General features: G+C 45.3%; 1 protein-coding gene and 1 non-coding gene across 2 annotated transcripts in view; one reads left to right on the top strand and one right to left on the bottom strand.

The window, feature by feature from the left end:
- The window catches only part of LOC136456236 (zinc finger CCCH domain-containing protein 8-like), a 290,584-nt gene that overhangs the window by 202,353 nt on the left and 64,267 nt on the right, over positions 1-23,964 (top strand). The window lies entirely within an intron of this gene.
- Positions 13,775-13,883, bottom strand: LOC136462042 (small nucleolar RNA R71). Its single transcript, XR_010760569.1, has one exon. It is a non-coding gene; the product is annotated as a small nucleolar RNA R71 (small nucleolar RNA).

Raw genomic sequence — 23,964 nt, 5'->3', positions numbered from 1 at the left:
AGCTTTACAGCACTTTCATTGTCACATAGTAATGGCACTTGCTTGAACTTGATTCCAAAGTCACTCAAGGTAGCCTTCATCCAAAGTAATTGAGCACAACAACTACCGGCCAAAATATACTCTGCTTCGACGATTGAAAGAGATACACTATTTTGCTTCTTTGATGACCAAGATACAAGTGATCTTCCCAATAGTTGACATGTGCCCGATGTGCTCTTTCTCTCAACTTTGTATCCCGCATAATCGGAATCCGAATATCCAATCAACTCAAATCTTGCTCTTTTGGGATACCACAATCCAACATTTTGTGTATGCTTCAAGTACCTCAATATTCTCTTTGTTGCCTTCAAATGACTTTCTCTTGGTGAGGCTTGAAATCTAGCACATGTGCATACACTAAACATCACATTCGGCCTTGATACGGTCACATAGAGTAGACTTCCAATCATAGACCGATACATCTTTTGATCCACCATGTTGCCACTAGTATCACTATCCAAGCTTCCACTTGACCCCATTGGTGTACTAATAGCTTTACTATCATCCATTTCAAACTTCTTGAACATGTCCTTGATGTACTTGCCTTGACTCACAAATGTGCCATTCTTCATTTGCTTGATTTGAAGACCAAGGAAGTAACTAAGCTCTCCAATCATAGACATCTCAAACTCACTTGCCATCATCTTTCCAAACTCCTCACAAAATTCTTGATTTGTTGATCCAAAGATGATATCATCAACATAGATTTGTATCACAAACAAGTCATTTCCAAGCTTCTTGGTGAAGAGAGTGGTGTCAACCTTTCCCATCTTGAATCCCTTAGAGAGTAGGAAATCCCTCAATCTCTCATACCATGCTCTAGGTGCTTGTTTCAATCCATACAAAGCCTTTCTCAACTTGAGCACACGGTTGGGTTTCTTTTCATCTTCAAAACCAGGAGGTTGCTCAACATACACAAGATCATTGATGTACCCATTGAGAAATGCACTTTTCACGTCCATTTGGTATAACTTGTTGTTGTTGGCACAAGCATAAGCTAGCAAGATCCTAATTGCTTCCAATCTTGCAACCGGGGCATATGTTTCTCCAAAGTTAAGACCTTCAACTTGAGTATAACCTTGAGCCACTAATCTTGCTTTGTTCCTTATTACTATCCCATCTTGATCTTGCTTGTTCTGAAAGACCCACTTGGTTCCAATCACATTATGATCCTTAGGTCTCTCTACTAACTCCCATACTTGGTTTCTTATGAAGTTGTTTAGCTCTTCATGCATAGCATTGATCCAATCAACATCTCTCAAAGCTTCATCTATCTTCTTAGGTTCAATGGATGACACAAATGAGAAATGCTCACAAAATGAAGCCAATCTTGATCTTGTTTGCACGCCTCTTAAAATATCACCAATGATAGTGTCCAATGGATGATCTCTTGCAACATTGGTTGGTTGAAGCACTTGCACTTGATTGCTAGCATTTGATTGATCACTTGGTTGAGATGATGAACTAGCCATTTGTTGATCTTGCATATTGCCATCACTAGTGCTTGCTTGGATTTGATCATGAGAACCACTAGCTGGCATATTTGAGTTAGAGAGCACTTGATTCTTGTCATCTTCAATATCAATCACCTCTCTAGGCCTTAACTCACCAATGTCCATGTTCTTCATTGTATTGACCAATTGAGTGCCTCTTACATCATCTAGATTCTCATCTTCCTCTTGGGAACCATTTGTTTCATCAAATTCCACATCATGAACCTCCTCAAGAATACCACTAGCCAAATTCCAAACTCTATAAGCCTTGCTAGTAGTGGAGTAACCAAGCAAGAAACCTTCATCACATTTCTTTTCAAACTTGCTTAATCTAGTGCCTTTCTTCAATATATAGCATTTACAACCAAAAACCCAAAAGTATGCTATGTTGGGCTTTCTTCTATTCAAAAGCTCATAAGGTGTCTTCTCTATCATGGGGTGACAATAGAGACGGTTGCTATAATAGCAAGCCATGTTGATTGCTTCGGCCCAAAATAAATGACTCACATTGTACTCACTCAACATTGATTTTGTCATATCAATTAAAGTTCTATTCTTCCTTTCAACTAAGCCATTTGATTGAGAAGTGTACTTGGCCGAGAATTGATGTCTAATTCTAAATTCATCACACAACTCATCAATTCTAGTGTTCTTGAATTCACTACCATTGTCACTTCTAACTTTCTTGATGGTTGTTTCAAACTCATTGTGAATGCCCTTGACAAATGATTTGAATGTTGCAAACACATCACTCTTGTCACCAAGAAAGAAAACCCATGTGTATCTAGTGAAATCATCCACAATTATAAATCCATATTTATTTCCTCCAATGCTAGTGTATGTGGTTGGTCCAAATAAGTCCATGTGCATTAACTCAAATGCCTTAGATGTGCTCATCATGCTCTTCTTAGGATGTGTGTTACCAACTTGCTTTCTGGCTTGACATGCACTACATAGCTTATCCTTCTCAAATGTGACATCTTTCAAGCCTCTAACTAAGTCATGCTTAATCAATTTGTTCAATTGTTTTATTCCAACATGACCAAGCCTTCTATGCCATAACTAACCCATGCTAGACTTAGTGATCAAACATGTTGACAATTGAGCTTCTCTAGTATTGAAATCAACCAAGCATAGATTCTCATATCTAAATCCTTTGAATATCAAGTTAGAGCCATCTACACTTATGATCTCTACATCATCCACACCAAATATGCACTTGAAACTAAGATCACACAATTGAGCTACCAACAATAGGTTGAAGTTCAAGCTCTCTACTAGTAGCACATTGGAAATGCTCAAATCATTGGATATTGCAATCTTACCAAGCCCTTTGACCTTGCCTTTGCCATTGCCACCAAATGTGATACTATCAATCCCATTGCTCTTGTTTTCATTGATTGAATTGAACATTCTTGAATCACCGGTCATGTGTTGTGTGCACCCACTATCAAGCACCCAATGCCTTCCTCCGGCTTTATAATTGACCTACAAAAGAAAATCAATTCTTTTTAGGTACCCAAACTTGCTTGGGTCCTTGTAGGTTAGTTACCAAGGTCTTTGGTACCCAAATGGCCTTCTTCTTTGAGCCCACAATTGGTGTACCAATGAACTTAGCCTTCACACCATTGGCACCCTTATAAAGCATGTAACAAGAATCAAATTTGATTGAGGATACATTAGGTAGCTTGTTCTTGTTAGTCTTGCAATTTTGCTCTATATTCCCAACTTGCTTGCATCTATTGCAAAACCGACCATTGCCCTTCACAAAGCTAACTTTGGGAGTGACAAAGGCCGCCTTGCCTTTCTTGGGGGTATAGCCTAATCCCTCTTTGTTGAGAGAAAACCTTTGGCTACCCAAGCACTTTAGCAAGCGGGCATCTCCACCATAGGCATTGCCTAAGGCATGAGTGAGCTCATTCACCTCCTTCTTGAGGGTTTCATTTTCCACCATTAGTGATGTATCATTCATAGGTGGAGTGGTAATGGTTGTGCTACAAGAAGTGTTAGTAGGAGCAACAATAATGGGTTCATGAAAAGATTCATCAATAAGATCACATGTTAGTCCCACATCACATGTTACTATCACTTGCTCCTTCTTGGCTTCCTCTGGCTTGACTTGCTCAATGAGAGAGGAGTGAGCATTTTCAAGCTTAGAGTGAGCTTTGCCAAGATTCTCATGGGCATCCATTAGCCCCTCATGAGTGGCATTGAGCTCATCAAAGGATTGCTCAAGAAATTTTACTTTCTTGCGCAATTCTTTGCACTCCTTTCTCTTCATCTCATTGCAAGCGCGCACTTGCTCACACATGTCCAAGAGCTCCTCCTTGGTGTACTCCTCATCCTCATCATCATCATCATTATCATTATCATTCCTACAAGAGTCACTTTTATATTCATCATCATCACTCTCATCATATTTTACCTTGGTAGGCTTTGCCATGAGACATGTCGATGGAGTGTCGAAGATGGAGAGCTTCTTGTTGATGGTGATGCTTGCTAGTGCTCTCTTGATAGATTTCTTGTCATCATCACTAGAGCTATCACCATTCGAGGAACCATCACTATCCCAAGTGACTACAAAGCCTCCACCCTTCTTCTTCTTCTTTTGGAAGGTCATTCTCTTCTCCTTCTCCTTCTTTTCATCCTTATCTTTCTTGTGCTTCTTCTTCTCATCCTCATCATTGTCACTATTATATGGACAATTTGCTACTACATGATCGGGGCTCTTGCAATTGTAGCATCTTCTCACGTACTCTTTCTTCTTAGTGTGATCTCTTCTCTTTCTTGCACCATAGCCCTTCTTCTTCATGAATTTTCCCATCTTGCGCACAAAGAAAGCCATAGCTTCATCATCAATATCACTAAGATCATCATCATCACTTGATTCTTTCTTGGACTTTCCCTTGTTCTTTGATGATGATGAGCTAGCCTTGAATGCTATGCTTTTCTTCTTCTTGTCTTCTTCTTCCTTCTTGTCATCCTTGTCATCCCCCTCCCTTTCCACATGGTATGTCTCTTGTGTCATGACATCACCTAGTACTTGGTTGGGGGTAATATCCTTCAATCCTCCTCGTATGATTAGCAATCTTAACATCTCAAATCTTGGAGGTAGGCACATCAAGAACCGATGAGAGACGTCATCATCCTTGATCTTCTCTCCCAAAGCCTTCAAGTCATTGACAATTACTTGCAATCAATGGAACATCTCTGGAATGCTCTCATCCTCCTTCATCTTGAAGCTTGTCAATTTGTCCTTGAGAATGTACAACTTGGCACTCTTCACCGCCGGTGTGCCCTCATATGTTTCCTCCAATCTTGTCCACACCTTATTTGCTCTTTCACAATCCTTGATTTGCTCAAACACTTTGGAATCAACAGCATTTTATATGGTGTTGAGGGCCATTGTGTTGCATTGCTTGTTGGTCTTATCTTGGTTGGTGGGATTGTCGGGATCAATGATAGCATAATCATTTTCGGTCACTTCCCATACTTGATCATTGATTGAACCAAGATACATTCTCATTTTTCTCTTCCAATAATCATAGCTTGTGCCATCAAAGAACGATGGTTTGCCCCCCACATGGTTGAACACAACTTGAGCCATAATTTGACACCGAGGTTGTTAAGCCTTCAATCAAATGGTGACCATGGCTCTGATACCACTTGAAAGGTCCTAATATGGCTAGAGGGGGGGTGAATAGCCTATTTAAAAATCTACAAATCAACTAGAGCAATTTGATTAGTAAGACAAATAGCATAATGCAAACTTGCTCTAGCTCTACGAGGATTGCAAGCCACCTATCCAACGATTCTAGTTGCAATGATTAGTAAACACACAACTTGCTAAGTTACTACTCACTAAGAGCTCTCAATCTTGCTACTCTAAAGAGCTCCACTAGATAAACTTAAAATAACAAAGCAAGCTCTCAATTCTAATTACACTAAAGAGCTTGCCACAACTAGTTTGCAAGAATATAAATAAGTGAGTAGGGTGATTATACCGCCGTGTAGAGGGATGAACCAATCACAAGATGAAGATTAAGCCAATCATCGGGAGAATGCAAATGACAAGAGACAACCGATTTTTCTCCTGAGGTTCACGTGATTGCCAACATGCTAGTCCCCATTGTGTCGACCAACACTTGGTGGTTCGGTGGCTAAGAGATGTTTCACAAACCTCATCCACACAATTGGACACCGCAAGAACCTTCCCACAAGTGAGGTAACTCAATGACACGAGCAATTTACTAGAGTTGCCTTTCGGCACTCCGCCGGGGAAGGTACAACTCCCCTCACAATCACCGGAGACGGCCACGAACAATCACCAACCCGTGCTGATCCTCCACCACTGCACCGAGCTGTCTAGGTGGTGGCAACCACCAAGAGTAACAAGTGAAATCCGCAGCGCAACACGAATACAAAGTGCCTCTAGATGCAATCACTCAAGCAATGCACTTGGATTCTCTCCCAATCTCACGATGATGATGGATCAATGATGGAGATGAGTGGGAGTGCTTTGGCTAAGCTCATAAGGTTACTATGTCAATGAAAATGTGCAAGAGTTATAGCTATAGCTGGCCATGGGGCTTAAATAGAAGCCCCCATGAAATAGAGCCATTATACCCCTTCACTGGGCATTACACGGGCTGACTAGACGCTGCGATCCAACTGACTGGACGTAGCACCGGACGCTCCGGTCATGAAAACCGGACACGTCTGGTCGGCATACCGAACGTGTCCGGTAGCCCCTAGACTACCATGTGTACAGTTCAAACCAACTTAGCCATTGCTGCCCCTTCTCCTGACGACCGGACGTAGAGTCACAAATGACCGGACGCTGAGCCACAGCGTCCGGTGGAGTACAGTAAGCATCCACGCTCGACCGGACATGTTCGGTGATACCAGATCGGATGCTGCCAGCGTCCGATCGACTGTACTACCGAACACCTTGCTTTCTGATTCACACCGGACACGTCTGGTCGCTGAGTCTATCGCCAAAATACTGGACGTGTCCGGTCACATACCGGACGCGTCCGATCACTCTATAACCAGCGCGACTAACTCCTCTTCGACTCTATCTTCTTCACCCTTGCTCAAATGTGCCAACCACCAAGTGTATCACCTTGTGCACATGTGTTAGCATATTTTCACAAACATTTTCAAGGGTGTTAGCACTCCACTAGATCCTAAATGCATATGCAATAAGTTAGAGCATCTAGTGGCACTTTGATAACCGCATTCCGATACGAGTTTCACCCCTCTTAATAGTACAGCTATCAAACCTAAATGTGATCACACTCTCTAAGTGTCTTGATCACCAAAACAAAATAGCTCCTATGGTTTATACCTTTGCCTTGAGCTTTTTGTTTTTCTCTTTCTTCTTTCCAAGTCCAAGCACTTGATCATCACAATGGCATCATCTTCATCATGATATGATCTTTGTTTGCTTCGCAACTTGGAGTGTGCTACCTATCTCATGATCACTTGATAAACTAGGTTAGCACTTAGGGTTTCATCAATTTACCAAAACCAAACTAGAGCTTTCAGATGGGCTGCCCAAAGGGAAGCTTCAGGAGCCCTTCTATGGTGTAAGAATGAGTGAATGAGAGTTGGATCCTTAGACAAGTGCCCTAGCTGCCCTTATATAGAGTTTGGGGCTAGAGCATATACAAAGAAGAAGGTTCTCCTAACAAAAGGGTCGTGAGCCTGAGGGAGGTCCTAGCTAACTTGGCTTGCAAGTTACGTCGTCTTGTGGAGTACGTCTGGGCATGGTTGTATCATGGCCATGTGGCCACGTCACGGCATGGTATGACATGGTGCTTCTGTGCCAGTCGTGGTGGCACTATAGGCATGGTGGTGGTTCGTCAGCCATCCTGTGCGACGTGGTCCTCGCCGTGGTCTTCGTCATCGGCTCCTGGTTTCCTAGGGCGTCGTGCAGGAGTTGGTAGCCGCCCCCAGGCCATCAATTCCTTTGTTGGCATGAGGAGCTGAGGGCCACAATCCCGATCATTGGGATCATGGCTCTCACCGATCTAGATGGCTTCTAAGTCAAGGGCTTCGTCGTGGATCTCATCCCGTAGTGGGTGGAGTCGTACATGCATCTCGGCGGGCCGTATTTGGCCGGTGGTTATTGTACCGGTCGTCACCGCCGTGTGGTGTTGTTATGTCTGCACAACGTGGCGCAGGGATGGTGTCTGACCGGACCGAGGTGACCGCTGTCCCTTCGGTCCTTGTGGGGTCAGAGTGGCATGCCTACCTTTGTTAGAACGGGCGTACCTAGCTGTGCTCGACCTCTTTCCGTTCCTGCCAGGGGTCGGGATGGTGGTGAGGTTGCGTGTCTCTCGTGTGCTGTGCGGCTAAGTCTAATGAAGGGGTCATGGCCGGCCCCCGCCTTAGCGCTCGGCCTGGTTTTCTTGGATCAGCTGGGCCTTGATCGTTCGAGCAGCTCGGTCTGCTAACTATCCCCGGGGTTATAACCCCAACACAAAGGCTCAACACAACTAGAAAACCAGCCTCAAATGCAACTCCCCTGAAATGATGCATTCACTCCCCAAATACAACAATGCAAGCTCTATGTGTGCTAGCTCTTCCCCTTGTTGATACATGCACACATCAACTAACACTAAACTGCAACTCCCCCTCATAATCTGCTATGAGTAGCTGCGGGATTTAGAAATGTAGGAGTTTCAGGAGTAGATCATTCGGAATGCAAAGATGCTCTAAGTGACATTGTCATGTGAGTAAAACAATTAATCGAAGGGCTAGCATATGCTCAAGCTGATCCTAGGATACACATGTGAATTGCAAAGCATTTTTTAGCCAATTTTAGTCTTGAGAAAGCATTCACCACAAAATTAGCACTTAGCATGTATAAACAGGAAATCAACAAGTGCTCTCAAATCTATACAAGGTGAGCTACCTCAAGCGAGTGTCTAACCATCATGCCACAAAATGAACTCAAAACTTGTGTTTTTCATCAAATTTTCATTTCATTGTTTGATCCCATGTTTGTAAAGAACTAAATGCAGATTGCAAGTTTGGTTGTTCAGTCTGTTTGATTCATTAACTGAATACCAAATATTTGGTCCAAACTCAAGGTCCGAGCCACCTCCACAAAAATTCAAGTTCCAGCCCACCACCCACTACCCATCCTACTTCCCTTCCATTCTCAACCCTAGCCGCTCACCTGCTCCTATAAACTCCTTCAACTAGAGCACCAAATAGTTGTTCAGATGCTCATGATCCACTCCTTCCCCTAACGCACGACTCCACTACCCGCCTGCCCCTATGTCATTCTCTTCCCTTAGCGCACGGCGCCGCTGCTGATCGGGCCTATCCCCCCTTCCAAGCAAATCCGCTGCTGACCTATCTTGAATCTCTGGAGTATAGTCATTAATTATTGGTGGCAGAGTCTGAGAAGGGAAAGGTGACGATGGTAGTGGGAAGATCATGGAGCCTAGAGTTGGTGGACTGAAGAGGTGAAGTCGTGACTCGAGAAGAGCTCAAACTCGTGGTGGTTTATGCTATGGTCTATGGATGATTGGAGATGTGAGGCAAGTTGCAGGTGCTAGACAAGCAAATCTCTGACCACACATCGCTGGAGAAGGTGGATTTGGACAGTGTTGTATGCAGTTCCCTCTACTCGGTTAGAACTAAAGACCAAGCTATAGAGATCAAAGATCGAACCCTCGGTCCACCGATTTCTCTGTGCTAATTTTGGTTCTCGATTTTCAAAGGCTGAAGTTTTTTTAAAACCAAACCTAATTATAAGTCTTGATGATACACACACCCCTAGTGCGCATAACAAATGTTGAGCCTTTGGGGCTATAAATATGCCCTTTGCTATCCATTTGAGGGTGTTGGAGTCATTGAAGCTATGGGGAGTTAGTTCATGTGTGGAAAAGTCCATCCACCATATGAGAGCTTAGTGACAAGTACAAGGCTTAGGATTGTGCTTAGTACTCATTTATGAGAGTTTAGAGCTTTATCTGTGAGATAAAGAGTGCGGGGCTAAGTGCCCTCTTTGTAATCTGGGTGTGCCATGTCATTTAGGGGCTTGGTGAATCTCTGACAACTTCGACAGTCCTTCAAGTTTGGTGTTTGGGGGGATGAAAAGGCCATTTCTTTGATGGAGAAGTTCCATAGTGGAGAACATGTTGGTGATTGGGAGAGTCGGACAACAAGTGGTATGCCTAAGTGGCTCATGACACTTCTCTTGGTTGTCGGAAGCCTTAGTGTCTATCCCAACACCATGACTGAGAAAGGACTTGGTATTCAAGAGCGTATTCTTTGTGGTCTTGTTGAGCTCCAGGTGGACTGAGGGGGGCATTTTGACAACCGACACCACGAGATACATCGCCACCTCTTGGAAGTTCACCCTTCCTCACTTAAGCTTTACTTGTCGTGTTATGCTTTTGCTTGTGTGCCTTTACCTTTTCTAATGTAGCCTAGGCTAGTTGATAGAACCAACTATATATGTTCTAAAACTTTTTGTGGGTAAGCAAATGGAGACACCAGATAAACTCTAAATACACACCTTGTTAGTTTGTTGTTTTAATTCAACTTGTGTAGAATCAAGTTAATTAGAAAATTTGAAGAACCCTCAATTTCCCCATGTTTAATTAAAACGAAGGTGGACCGGCAGAAGCCTTGCACAGATGGACTCTTGCAAGGTAGTTTTTCTTTTATGGTAGTTACTACTACAAATACTTGACCAGCCCCATCATATAGTATTGTTTTTTTTTTACGAAATACACATTATTACAGACATAAACGTCTATAAATGTACATTACACTCACAAACCTTAATAGCTTGCTTGACCTTTCTCGTTTGTACTATTTCTTCTAGCCACATCAAAAAAAAAAACTAGAGCCACAGGGGAGAGACGTCCCCACGGTGTTTTATTAAGAAGAACTTCTCACGCAGCTCTAGAAAATCCCCGAACCTTGGCTCCACCCATATACCGCAGCACCTGCGTCCCCGTAAGACGGGACGGCCACAGACCTGTACTTTGGTGTGAAACAGATGAGAGAATTTTTTTACCCTCAAACCTAAAATTCATCCCCGTAGGAAACTCAGGACCAGAGTGGTGCCGCCGGAGCCATCTAACTGGGTAGACTAGAGGACCTTTGGCTTTAGCCACATGCATGGAGCAGGTCTCTGCCGAGACCAAAGAAAAAAATTGTTTTCTTCTTCTTCTGGACCATCTAACCCCCGTAGTACCCACATTGGAATGACATGAACGCTGTGCCCGCTCGGGGTTTATATCAGCTAGCTACGTATATAGATTCTGATTTGGCTAGAGCATCACGTGGTCAAGGGAGCATGGGCACAACCACAGGACAGGCCACGGCCGGCGGCTGGCAAGCTAGCGCGGGTGCCTACAGAGACCAGCGGAACAAAGCTCTCCATCGGATAACTAACCGAGCGCTGGATGAAGCGGTGGCCGGTGGACCACCAGGACCGTTCAGGCTACACGCGCGCGGATGAGACAAGGAGACCGGCTGCTCGGTCCCAAAATTATGAGTTGTTCCAAGGAGTATATGTTGATGCGTGCGAGCGCGCATGAGCATGATGTTTTTCACTGTAGTACAAGACTATAGACAGCGACACCTTGGTTTTTTATATTTGTTGCGTCACTTAAATCTTATCTGCAGGTACTCCGAGTATCCTAATTCAGGTTTGAATCGTGCTGCTATATATATCATCATCAGCATATAAAGGAGCTGAGTCTTTTCTGGTTGTCCACCCTCACTAATCACCCTTCCATGTAGACAACATTGTATCTGATCGGTGTAAGATTTTAAAACTCAAGAAAATTACGATTGTACCTCATCCTGCAGGTTTTCCGCCCTAATAATGCACCTAGATTCCTTGCTCTGGCCGTTCAAACGTTCGTACACTCCTTGTTCTTGGACTAAAGCTGGAAGCTTCCGTAAAACATGTTACGTTCCATATTCTGATTTCTGATCCTTCTTACTCAAACGTGCTGCGAGGCTTGAGTTTTCAGCTTCCACGGTAGACACGCTCGCGGTTGCCAAATTTTGGAATCAACACCGACATCTACTAGTACAAGAATATTTATGGGCTTGGTATAATTTTTCTCTGGTTACATCGCACGGGGATATTTACTAGTATGTCCAAATAAGAGTTAAAACGATCAACAAAAAATTGGTACAATGTAAAAGAGTACTACCATCCGTTGACGGTCACTAACATCCGTTTTGACCATCAATATTTCACCCAAAAGCATGATAAAGTGAGATAAATCATCATCACATGTGTAGAATTTTGTTTATAATTCACCTAGTTCCGCTTGTGTTTGTAGAATTATTTGTATGCAGGAAATTTAAGCAAAAATAAGCAAAAGGGTGACAAATATGGACACATGGAGACAAGTGGACGTGGCAGGAGGCCTTGGGCCCACTTGGGCCTGCCGTCCAGCCCCTCAAGTGGCCCTGCCACGTCACCGATCCATGGAGCTCCTCCAGAAGCAATGACATGCGTTCATTTTAAGTCGGTTTGATCAATGGTCACGATAAAGAGGCCTTGGATCAATGGGACCATTGTCATACACTTGGAAGCCTCCAACCGCCTTACCAACCGACCTACTGCCCGAATTTTGACATGTGTTGTCCAAGAAACCGCCATTGGAAGCCAACCAGAACCGTAGGACGCGAAGGCGGTGCATCCTAGGGCCGGCCAACGCCCCCCTGTCGCCGCCCGGTGCCCTAGGTGCTCCACCGACGTCCCTGCTGCCTACAAGTACCCCACATGCCTCTCTACACTATAAATATGGGGTGTGGAGCTCGGTGGAGAAGTGCCCCATTCATTTCCAAGCTCTCCAAGCTTCTCTTAGCTTTCTAGCTTAGCATTAGCTATAGAGTAGTAGTCTAGTAGTGGAGCAGAGCAAGAGCGGAGCTTCTCTCGGAGTCCGGAAGAGTCTTCTGGGTCTGGTATAGCTCATTTATAATTCTTTCATTTAGCATTTACTTTATTCAGTATTTATTTTAAGTACTTTATTCTAGTATTATTGCTTTGCTTTACTTAAGTACTTGTTCATTATTCTTCATCATTAGTGAGCTTATGTGCTTATTGTTTGGCATTAGTAGCATAGGTTATCTCTTAATTAGTAGCTATTCATTAGTACCGATTCCACTGTCTGGTTAGGGTGCTTTGATCTCATTTTATCGGAGCTCGGATCGAAGTAGTAAGTTTATAGATTAAGCGTGGTGTTTAGGCTATAGATTACCTATGGATACGGCTAGGCCTCCAGATAGATTGTGGTAGGTGGCAAGTGGTGACTGCCTTGTCCATCCTCTGTATTCCACCACGATAGGTCTAGTTATTAAATCATAGGGCTCGTGGTAGACCTTGTCTATTTAACTCTCCTAGTTGGTAGGCGGGTTGTGCCCCGAAGTACTAGCGCATTTCTTCTAGTCATTTGTTTACCCTTAGTTACTTGAAAGATAAATCGCTCGCTCTCCCACCTAGCTATCTCTAGAGTGTAGCTTGTTTAGTAGTTTAGCGGCTAGTTTACACACAACCCACTCATATCGTTTACCTACCTAGGATACACTTAGGCTTTACCTTAGCAATCCTGATAGTAAATATGAATTCTAGCCTTTCGTCTTCCTGTGGGAAAAATATAAATTCGACACTCGGTACTCACTGAGCGAAGTGCTACGCATAGTTCTGTGCGCTTGCGGAATTCCTCCAATAGTTGTTAAGAAGTGTCAACAAGCATTTCTGGCGTCGTTGCCGGGGAAGGCAATTGGCCTTAGATTTATATTGCTAGTTTTACTAACTAGTCTTTTAGTTATCCTAAGTAGTTTATCTTTTTTTTCTCATACCCTATCATTACCTTACATGATCATGGGCGACAAGTCCATTCATGATTTTTCTGCACCCTCAGCTGCTAATGTAGCCACCAGATCCAATGTTATCAATGGGGATGCTAACTTTGAGCTTAAGCCAGTGTTAATTACGATGGTTCAGGCTAGTCCGTTTTGTGGGAAAGCCCACGAGGATGCAAATGCTCACCTCCAACACTTTGTGGAGATTTATAGCACATTCACCATTAAGGGAGTGAACCAAGAGGCTATATGTCTTTGCCTTTTCCCCTTCTCTTTGTTAGGAAAGGCTAAGCAATGGTTTTACTCCAACTGCAACATTGTAGATACATGAGACAAGTGTTCCAATGCTTTCCTAGTCAAGTTTTTCTCTGTGGGGAAGACTAATGCTCTTCGCAATAAGATCTCTAGTTTTCAACAACTAGCAGATGAGTCGATTCCCGAAGCTTGGGAATGAATGCAAGAGTACGTCTCTGCATGCCCACCCCATGGCATGGAAGACTGGCTTTTGATCCAGAACTTCTACCATGGATTAGTGTCGTTAGATAGGAGCCATTTAGATGCTGCTACTAGTGGAGCATTCTTTTCGTTAAGTGTTGTAGATTCCAAGACACTGATCGAGTAGATGGTTTCCAACCAAGGATGGAGCAACGAGGTATGCATTCAGTTGAAGAAATTGACATGCTTGCAGCTAAGATGGATCTGCTCGCAAAGCGAGTAGAACATTATGAGAAGGTGAGTGCCCAAGAGACACTCAAAGCCATGGAATCCCACATGACTTGTGAAGTCTATGGAGATGTTGGACATTCGGGAAATTCCTATCCCAAAACCCAAGAGGACCTCAACTTCGTCAACACTGACAATGGGTTTCATCCACTACAACATCAAGGACAAAATCAGCGCTCCAATAACCAGGGAGGTAACAATTATTATTCTTCTCGCATGAATAATCAAGGTAATAATAGTTATGCTTTCCTTAAAGATCTTGTTTATAGCAATGGTAGAATGACTGATAGCATAAATAAGAAGTTGCATGCTCATGACAAGATGTTAGAAAATATAAATGCTAAACCATAGACGCAGCAAACTACGAACGAGGCTAAGGACCGCAATCGGCGAGGGAAAGGCAAGAAGGATAGCTGAAGGCATCGCGATAGTGAGTTTGTCGTGGTGGTCGACAGGGTCCACAAGCACCGCACAAGTAGAAGACTAGCAAGCTCAACCATGTCAGCTTTGACAAGATAGTCAAGTTGTCGTGCCGCAACCATGGTTACCCGGTCAAACACACACTTGAAGTGTGCGACCTCATCAAACATTATTTCAAGGGCGACTACAAGGCCACCGGCTCGGGCGCGTTGTTTGGATCCACCGACGATGAGAGAAAGAGGGATGTGTATCTTGACCCAAAAGGGTGCCTCATGATCATTGGTGGGTCAGCGGCGCATGAGCCCAAACGCTGGCAAAAGCTCATGGACAGGGAGGTCAACGCGGCCACCCTGGGCGATGTTGTTCTAGCTTTCCTAAAATGGTCGAAGACTATGATCACTTTTGACAGAAAGGATCACCCTAACCACATTCCATAGCTATGACGTTTTCCCCTTGTCATCGACCCAATCATTGGAAAGACCCGCCTGTCTCGTGTCCTCATGGATGGCAGGAGCAATCTCAACCTCCTCTATGCCGAGACCTATGACGCAATGGGACATCGTGAGCGGCGATGCGGCCATCCAATGCTCTATTCCATGGAGTCATACCTAGACTTTAGGCCATTCCCCTCGGGCAGGTCGACCTAAAGAAAATAGGTCGACGGAGGGCACGATGCCACCGGATCTGTCCTACGACACTTTGGTCACAAAAATAGAGTTGCACTAGGCTAAGCCTTGTGGGTCAATCCCCAGGCAATGTTGCGTGACTACGGCATTTGAACGATCAGATCATCAGCAAGCATGGCAAGATGGTGGTGCACAAAAGAAAAGAAATCAAGAAACATGAGTTGAGAAGATTTCTTTATAAAAATGCCCTAGGTACAACCTAAGGCCCTTGGCCACCACCGCGGAGGATGTCCTCCACATTCATGGTGGCCATGATGGCGGCAGCAACGGTGAAGTCACCGACCAGCTCGGCCCGCTCCACCTACCCCGTGTGGCCCGGGAACCCGGGCTCCACCCAGCAGAAGTCCTGGCCAGTGCGGAGCTGCTTGGCAGTGAGTGCGATGCTGGCTCCCTATTGAATTCCTGCTACCACAGCCCACTCATGGTCCTCCATCAGGAGAAACTCCTAGAGGAGGGCTTCCTCCATCTCATGGCGAGAGGCCACCAGCTGCTCCTCCAGTACAAGCAACAAGACGACGAGAAGATCAGAAGCTGCGGATGTCTGATAGGATGACAAGACAGAGAGAACCCTCACCCATGATACGGGCCTAGGCATCGGTGGTCGCTGCCTATGCAGCGGTAATCTCGTTCTCTGAGGCAGTGAGCGCCACCCCGACAGTGTCGAGGCAGTGCTCCAGCCGACCCACCTCGCAGGTGGCATCGGAGTAGCACTGGCGGGCCTTGTCCGCCGTGGGGACGAGCTCACAGAACTCCCACCGGTCATTCGAGGAGGACGATGAGGAGGAGGACGAACTCAACCCCACCATCGGTGGGGTCACGGCACGGGGGGGCGCTGGTTGCCCCTCCGGATGCGGCGTGGGAAATGGCCCAAGAAACGTCATCGATCAGCGCAGGTCAATCGTAATCTCAAAACACCCCGTGCCCGTGCAAGTAGGCTCAGAGACATGGTGGCGGCCCTTCGGCCTCCGATGACTCCTCTCGAGGACGCTTGCCATGATCCATCTTGGTGGGCAGAGAAGAGGTTGCAAGCGCACAAGAACGAGAACGAGCAAGTGGTGGAGCAGGCGACCAGAAGCGAATGCCTCCCTCACCGTACCACTCTAGCATATTTATAACCGTGATAGACACCTAAGGCAGGTGAAGCGATTGGAGGAAAGGCGAAGCGGCGGTTGCCCATGCAGTGGCACGAACCAAGTAAGCCTTATGCATTCCCATCTTTTCCATACCATTTCAATTTATGCACCCATGTTCAGCGACACACGACTGCTCGCGGGTGGGCACCATTAAGCCATGATGTGACTGGCAAGGCCAACCTCTCATTGAATCCGTGTGCAGAATGACCAACCACTACAGCTTTGCCTCGACAATGTGCACATGATGCTTGTCGCGTCAGAGCATGAAACGACCATGGCGGAGGATGCGGCCGCCAAGGCCCAGGTGTGGCTCACTGGTAAGTCATATTGGGCACAATCTTGCTCTTTCACTTCATGCGATGCAACGTCGTGTGTTCAATTGTAGGGTTTTCTTGTCACCTTTTTCAGCCGTCGAGGAGTAGCTCAACGCCGCACAGGCCAAGGCAGTAGAGTTGCGTTGGGCCAACGATGACCTAGCCTGGCAGACGACGGAGGTGATCCTCCTTTGTTGGGATGCCAACAATAATGCCCGCATCACCGCCCAATTGTTGGCGGAAAATAGACTATGCTTTGAAGCCCTCAACCAGGCAGCAGTCACCGCCATCCGCACAGGGGCGACAGTGGAGCAGCATCTTCGATGTGGGGGCCTGCATGAGCTGGAGCCGAGGTTCCTGCCATGGTTGTCCTTTCACGATCAAGAGGACCTTGTCGTCTACTTTTAGCCCACAGCCGCGGACGTGATGGATGTACCATTTGTGCGCCTTTGACACGTATGACACCGTATGACATGGTCATCGTTATTAGGTGCTAACATCTTCGAAGGACCCATTCACCACCGCATGTAGCCTTCATTGTCGCCTGCAGATGGTGTGGATGGTAACACTTTCATGTCAATTTCCAAGCCCGCAACTCACATTCCTATTTTTATTATATGCATTAATTAAGGAATTGTTAGTTACTATGAGACAACTTAAAAGGACAACCATTGTACATATAGTCTATTAAGTCATCTTAAGTTACGGGAGAAGCGTGCTCCATAAAGATCGCATGGGAGATGTGGCCAATTTAATGAAAATGAAAGTCCCACTGAGAGTGGCCTTTAGTAGATGAGTATGAAATGTGCAAGTAAATGTAAACTGCCTCGTTTTCCAATTCCCGTCATCTTCACGTGGGTGACCATGCAAGTCATGGATCTTGACAGTTCCTTCCCTGCTCACATCTTGAGGTGGGGCTATTTAAGCAAAGGTAAGGTGAGCTTCTTAAGTGCGCTCCAATCCCAACCTTCTTCCTCCCTTACCATCGGACAAACCAGAGAAACCCTTTAGTTGCTTCTAGTCGCTCATCGCCATGGCTACCCTAGACCTTCATCTACTCTAGCACCGCTAGGAGAAGGCCTTCAAGATCAGCTTCCACCATCACCTAGGCGTGGCTATGTCCGCACGTCCTAGGTGTTAGAGGATGTTTCGCAAAGGTAGGGAGAATGCCTCCATGGTACAGTCCTGCTACTAATTGTCATTCACAGTTAGAGCATGCAGAGCCAAAACCATGGAGACCTTTCATTGGAGCAAGGGCCCTGGCGCTAGTGGATCTTCCAGAGCTTTCACTGGAGCAAGGGCCCGAGCATCATCTGGATTGCATTAGTGAGCCAGAGCAGTTCTGGCTCACGAATGCAATCTAGATGTGGGAATAGATATCCTCATTGCTCTGCTTCTCCTCTTCCTCCCACTGCTCCTTGGGGGATGTTAGAGGAAGTTTTGCGAGGCTGTTCCCCATCTCCATTCACCTATTTAGTCGGGTATGGGTTAAGGAGATAGATGCAAATGGAAAATTTTGTTGCATCTAGATCAATCATTGATTGAACGTATTAAGGAGATAGATGCAAATGACCCTTATCCAAAGCAAAGCAAGTTATAAGGATCGTTGTAATGCCATATTTCCTAGACCCGTAGATTGTATGTAGGGTATAAGATATTAATGAAATCTCAAGATTTACTGTTGAATGTTGGACTCAGTTCTAGTTTATTTCGTACTTAATCTAACATTTTTCTAGTTACAATCAGGTAGAACGAGTGACGGTTTACAATAGGGTAGAACGATTGACGCCCTCAACTAGACAACAATCGCCGCCGTCCGAGGCGACAGTGGTGCGGTGGCTCCTAGAACATCTGCATAGGACCCATTCACCATCGTCGGTAGCCTTCACCACCGCCTGCATACATACGGTCTGGATGGTAACACTTTTGTCAATTTCCAAGCCCGCGCGTGAAGTCTTGCGTGTTTTTACAAAGTTGTGCACAATTTCCATTCCTGCATCTGAAACGGTTGCTTACAAAGCACGCTTCCTACCCTATGACTTTGTCCTCACCCATAGCTTTTGTTCCTCATCACCGCTCCTTGCTCCCAGTGCTAAACTACGCGACTGCACCTACTCAGCGGGGTGTAAGCCACCACTCACCACCGACAAGCTAGTACCCCATGCTGGTCCGCATCACTGGCAAAGGGCCACATAGATCCACCAGTGACCAGGCTGGTACTCATCACCGTCGTGGATGCTCTAGCTCAATCCTGCAAGATCCAAAGGCAATGGTAATGCTTTCGCACTTCCCTCCATCTTTCTTGGATTTTCCCCTCTTCACTCATCTGAGTACGAAGCAAGCTTCCATCTGTTGACTAAGGAGCTAACGCTCTAATATCCACAGGTGCTCCTTCTTTGATTCAGGTGACAACGCCACCACTTCCATCGTTGGGCCTGCTCCACCAGATCCTAGTCAAGAACTCAACATGGAGGAGAAGGCCCCCAACAAGAGGAACAAAGTGGCCATCCTCATAGATCATGTCTTTATCCTCATCCTCCAACACCTCACCGCCCACTTCTTGTGTAGCTGCAAGTGTGTCTGTCACTCCTGGAACCGCCTCATCTCCGAATCCGAGTACCGTAAGGAGCTGTCCTAGATTATCGTCGGATTCTTCTATCGCAGCTAGAAAGGCAAATGAAACTTCACCAGCATCAATGGTGAATACCCCTTCTTGACCTTCTTGCCCTTCCCTATTCAGGATGTTGTGATCTCATATTGCTACCGCTGGCTCATCCTTTGCTGGTGCGTTGGGTTTTGCTATATTGTCTGCAATCCGGTGACTAACAAATGGTGGTTACTACCAGATAACAATCGTTCTTTTGGTTTAGCTCGCTTGGGGTTTGATCTAACAGTCTCCTCGCACTTCCATATGATTGAATATGGGAAGAAGAGGGCTGGTGAGTCCGTAGGTGTGAGCATCTACTAATCTAAGAGTGCAGCATGGATGTTTAAGGAATCTGAATGGGGCGAGGGTGTTGTATGCACATATTCAACAAGTGTGTTCCTTAATGGTTCTATGCACTGGTTGGAGTTGTCCTAGATAGTTGCTATTGATATGCAGGGAAAGACATGGAGGAAAATTCATAGGCCACGTGGTGAAGTAATCTCCATCCATGAAGCTCAGGGTAAGGTGTGTTTATGTACTGCTAGTACGTTCAAGAAGTATCAGCTTTCATTCTGGATCCTAGAAGACTATGGTACTAAAAACTGGACATTGAAGCATACAGTGACCACGCTGGAGATATTTGGATGGGATAATATTCAATTTGGTTATGATGTTTGCGATGTGGACTATAGAGTGATTGCAGTTCACCTAGAATGGAATAAGATTTTCCTTGTTGGCGAGGATAGAACACTGATTGTATATGAAATGAACCTTAGAAAAGTTCTTGTCCTCCCTACCTAGGTCATGTGGTATCCTAGACCAACCTGGAGGCTACGTCTAGAGGGACCTCACTATCTTCCTTATGTTCCATTGTTCATGGAGTCAGTAGGAGAGCAATAAAGTTGCATATGTTGTTCTTTCTTCAGGTAGGGAGTAGTTTTGATTCTATATACAGTCCAATTTTGCCTTGGTAACTAAAGCACTTGTATGTTGAATATTATTAATGCTGCTGCTTTGTGCAGGTTGTGGAATCTGAGTGCTTCTGAACAATTTTCTTGCAATGGCTAAAGAAGGAAGAAGAGGGGTTCCATGGTGCACTAGCTACCAAGTTGATGGAAGCTTTGCCTTGCAAGCAGGAGTGCCAATCTGAAGGAGCGGAGCACATCTACCTCGTTTTCATTATGTAAGTCCATAGGGAGCAAAACCTTTATTCTCCTATCTATGTACCGCTTGTGTTAATTCTTGAGTTGACACAGTTGTTATGCTAGTGTCGCTTGTTATTATAAAAAGTACTCTTCATTGTGGACATGATGAATGATGTGTAATGATTATATCTGTATGGTGTGTGTTCAGTAAGTTACTAAGGCCCGGCTGAATTAGTAAATACATTGTGAAAACTGGACGCAATCCTATCACCGTCGGATGTAAGGGTTGTTGGTTGTTTTGTCATCACCGCCGTACCACTCGTCGTTGGTGAAGCAGACGGCCATCACTGCCGCTATTCGTCTAATGCGGCAGGGGTCAATAGTGTATCATTGCCGCATCGTTTAGTAACCCGACATTGACTAAAGGATCATCATGAGTGGATCATATTGTAACACAATGGTGATCATGTCCTATGACCAGACGGTTCATACGCTGGAGTGACGGTGATGTTCGCCTCGACACAGGCGGGTCATGCTCTAATGCAACGGAATAAGGATCTGATCACGGATAGATCATAAGCCATGCGGCGGTGTCAGTGCATACCCACATGGGTGGGTTGTGCTCCAATGTAATGGAAGGAAGGACCTTATCACGGATGGATGATAAGCCAATATGGTAGTGTAGTGTGCACCCCAGTCGGTCTCAGATACCGACGGTGATGGCTATGACTATCACTACCGGTAGCTTACTGCCAAGGCGGAAATTGGACTGCGATGGTGGTTACAACGTGGTTGTGAAAGGTCTGAGTGTAGTAGTGACCATCTATGAGACCAAAAAAGTATAGTATAAATTTATCTCATCTCGTATCTAATTGTACTAATTTTGTGCCATAAATCATAGTGTTTTCCTTTAAAAATTTGATCGAATCAAATTTTAAAAGTTTAATTTGACGTTAGTTTATTCAGAGGAGGAGGGAGTAGTTGATAGCATGGTCCTAAATGTGGCGCACAAAGTAGCATAATCAATACAATTTACAAACACAAGACGTAAGGCATTACCTTCTTAGTAGGGTTTGAAGCATTATAAACATCACATCTCTTGTGCTACTATCCAGAGCTTTATCTCGCATACATCACGCCATGATCTATCTTCTAGTGACAAAACACCAACATTTATTTGTCTTTGTGTTCTTGGCTGAAAAGTTTTGCATCACCATTGGCGTTGAGGAAGGGGAAACAACTAAGAAAAATGTGTCGGTTCTAATGTTGTGGCTCAAATATGATGGCTTTCTTCATAGTGACTTTAGGGAGGAACAGGTTCTAGTGACCCATACCATGACCAAACCATAAAAACATATTGGCTTTCATGGTCCATTGATTCCATGATGGCTATGCATGAGAAGCTCGTGGGCAGCGCAATGGATATCATTCAATCTTTTTCTTTGCAATAAGCTAGTCACAAGAGCAAATAAATGTTGTCACATCATGGCCAACAACCGTGCATTTGAGTTGCATGGGTAATAGGCCTAAAATCAATAGATCACCAATGATGGTGCCATAGTGATGATTACCTATACTAAGAGTATCCTCATCGCCCTAGTAAATATGGCCATGCTAATGACTAAGTCCCGGACTCTATGTCTAGCCCATGTGAGAACTCAGGTGTAGGCTGGCTCTTGGATGAGGTGAAATGGAAACAACCCGGACCACGGGGCCCACCTGGCAGCTAGGAATGCATTGCTCAACTCCCGACCTCACGCCAATTAGGAGACCTCCCAACTAGTGTACTTGGTTTTGTGCCAATCTAGGGCTCCTCTGAGGACCCCACCTGAGTGGTGCAAGAGGAACTCAGTCGAGGTTTTCCATCTACCATAAGGGTCATCAACGCCCCTCATACAAATAGTTGCCCCACTGTGTGATGCGGACAAAAGTAGGTGCGCCGACACGCATACCACTAGGAGCAGCATGCCCCTAATAGTTGAGCCCCAATACAACACAAGAGATGTGAACAAGCCTTACCCACCATTGTGTGGCACTATCCCCATGACCTAGTGACAGACGTATGATATGGGGAGCCATATATACCATGCCTATCCTCCACCCCAAGTACAAGTGATGGAACGCGACAGTACTAAGTGGATAAGGATGACCGAAGATTCTAGCACTAGATGACGTGAAGTACCCCTTTCATCTTTTTGTAACCTTTGAAAGGTCCTAATGGCTAGAGGGGGGTGAATAGCCTAATAAAAATTTCTACAACAACACTTAACCAAATGGTTAGACAATTATGAGGCGAAGCGAGTGTTGCGCTAGCCTACTCAAAATGCAAGCCACCTACCACAATTCTAGTTTAGATAGTGTCAATTCACACAAGAGTAATGACACTACCCTATGTTAGTGTGCTCTCAAAGGCTAACTAAAGAGCCACACCAACCAAGCATGCAAGCTCTCACAACTAGCTACACTAAAGAGCTTGTCAACTAGTTTGTGGTAAAGTAAAGAGAGTGATCAAGAGAGTTATACCACCGTGTAGATGAATGAACCAATCAATCACGAAGATGAATAACAATGATGACCAATCACCTCGGAATCAATGATGAACACAATGATTTTTTACCGAGGTTCACTTGCTTGCCGGCAAGCTAGTCCTCGTTGTGGCGATTCACTCACTTGGAGGTTCACGCGCTAATTGGCTTCACACGCTAAACCCTCAATAGGGTGCCACACAACCAACACAAGATGAGGATCACATAAGCCACGAGCAATCCACTAGAGTACCTTTTGGCGCTTCACCGGGGAAAGGTCAAGAACCCCTCACAATCACCATGATCGGAGCCGAAGACAATCACCACCTTCGCTCGACAATCCTCGCTGCTCCAAGCCATCTAGGTGGCGGCAACCACCAAGAGTAATAAGCGAAATCCGTAGCGAAACACGATCACTAAGTGCCTCTAGATGCAATCACTCAAGCAATGCACTTGGATCACTCCCAATCTCACTATGATGATGAATCAATGATGTAGATGAGTGGGAGTCCTTTGGCTTAGCTCACAAGGTTGCTATGTCAATGAAAATGGCCAAAGATATGAGCCATAGCTGGCCATGGGGCTTAAATAGAAGCCCCCATGAAATAGAGCCATTGTACCCCTTCACTGGGTACTCTGCGCTCTGACCGGATGCTCCGGTCCACTTGACCGGACCCTGGACTCAGCGTCCGGTCCATAGATGGACGCCACGTGTCATCACCTTCAAACGCTGTTTGTCAGATTCCAACGGCTATGACGCTGACCGGACGCAGCAGCTTCAACTGACCGGACACTAAACCCCCAGCGTTCGGTCATTTCCAGTAAGGTACCGACCTCGACCAGACGTGTCCGGTTAAAACTAACCGGACGCTGGAACCTCAGCGTCCGGTCGAGTACAGTAAGGGTCGAAACCTGGTTTTCCTTGACCAGACACAGCCAGCGTCCGGTGGTAAACCCAAGCCACTGTCCCGACAGTCAAT

The sequence above is a fragment of the Miscanthus floridulus genome, chromosome 6 (assembly GCF_019320115.1).
Source record: "Miscanthus floridulus cultivar M001 chromosome 6, ASM1932011v1, whole genome shotgun sequence".
Lineage (NCBI taxonomy): Eukaryota > Viridiplantae > Streptophyta > Magnoliopsida > Poales > Poaceae > Miscanthus > Miscanthus floridulus.
This window is presented reverse-complemented; position numbering and strand designations above follow the sequence as displayed.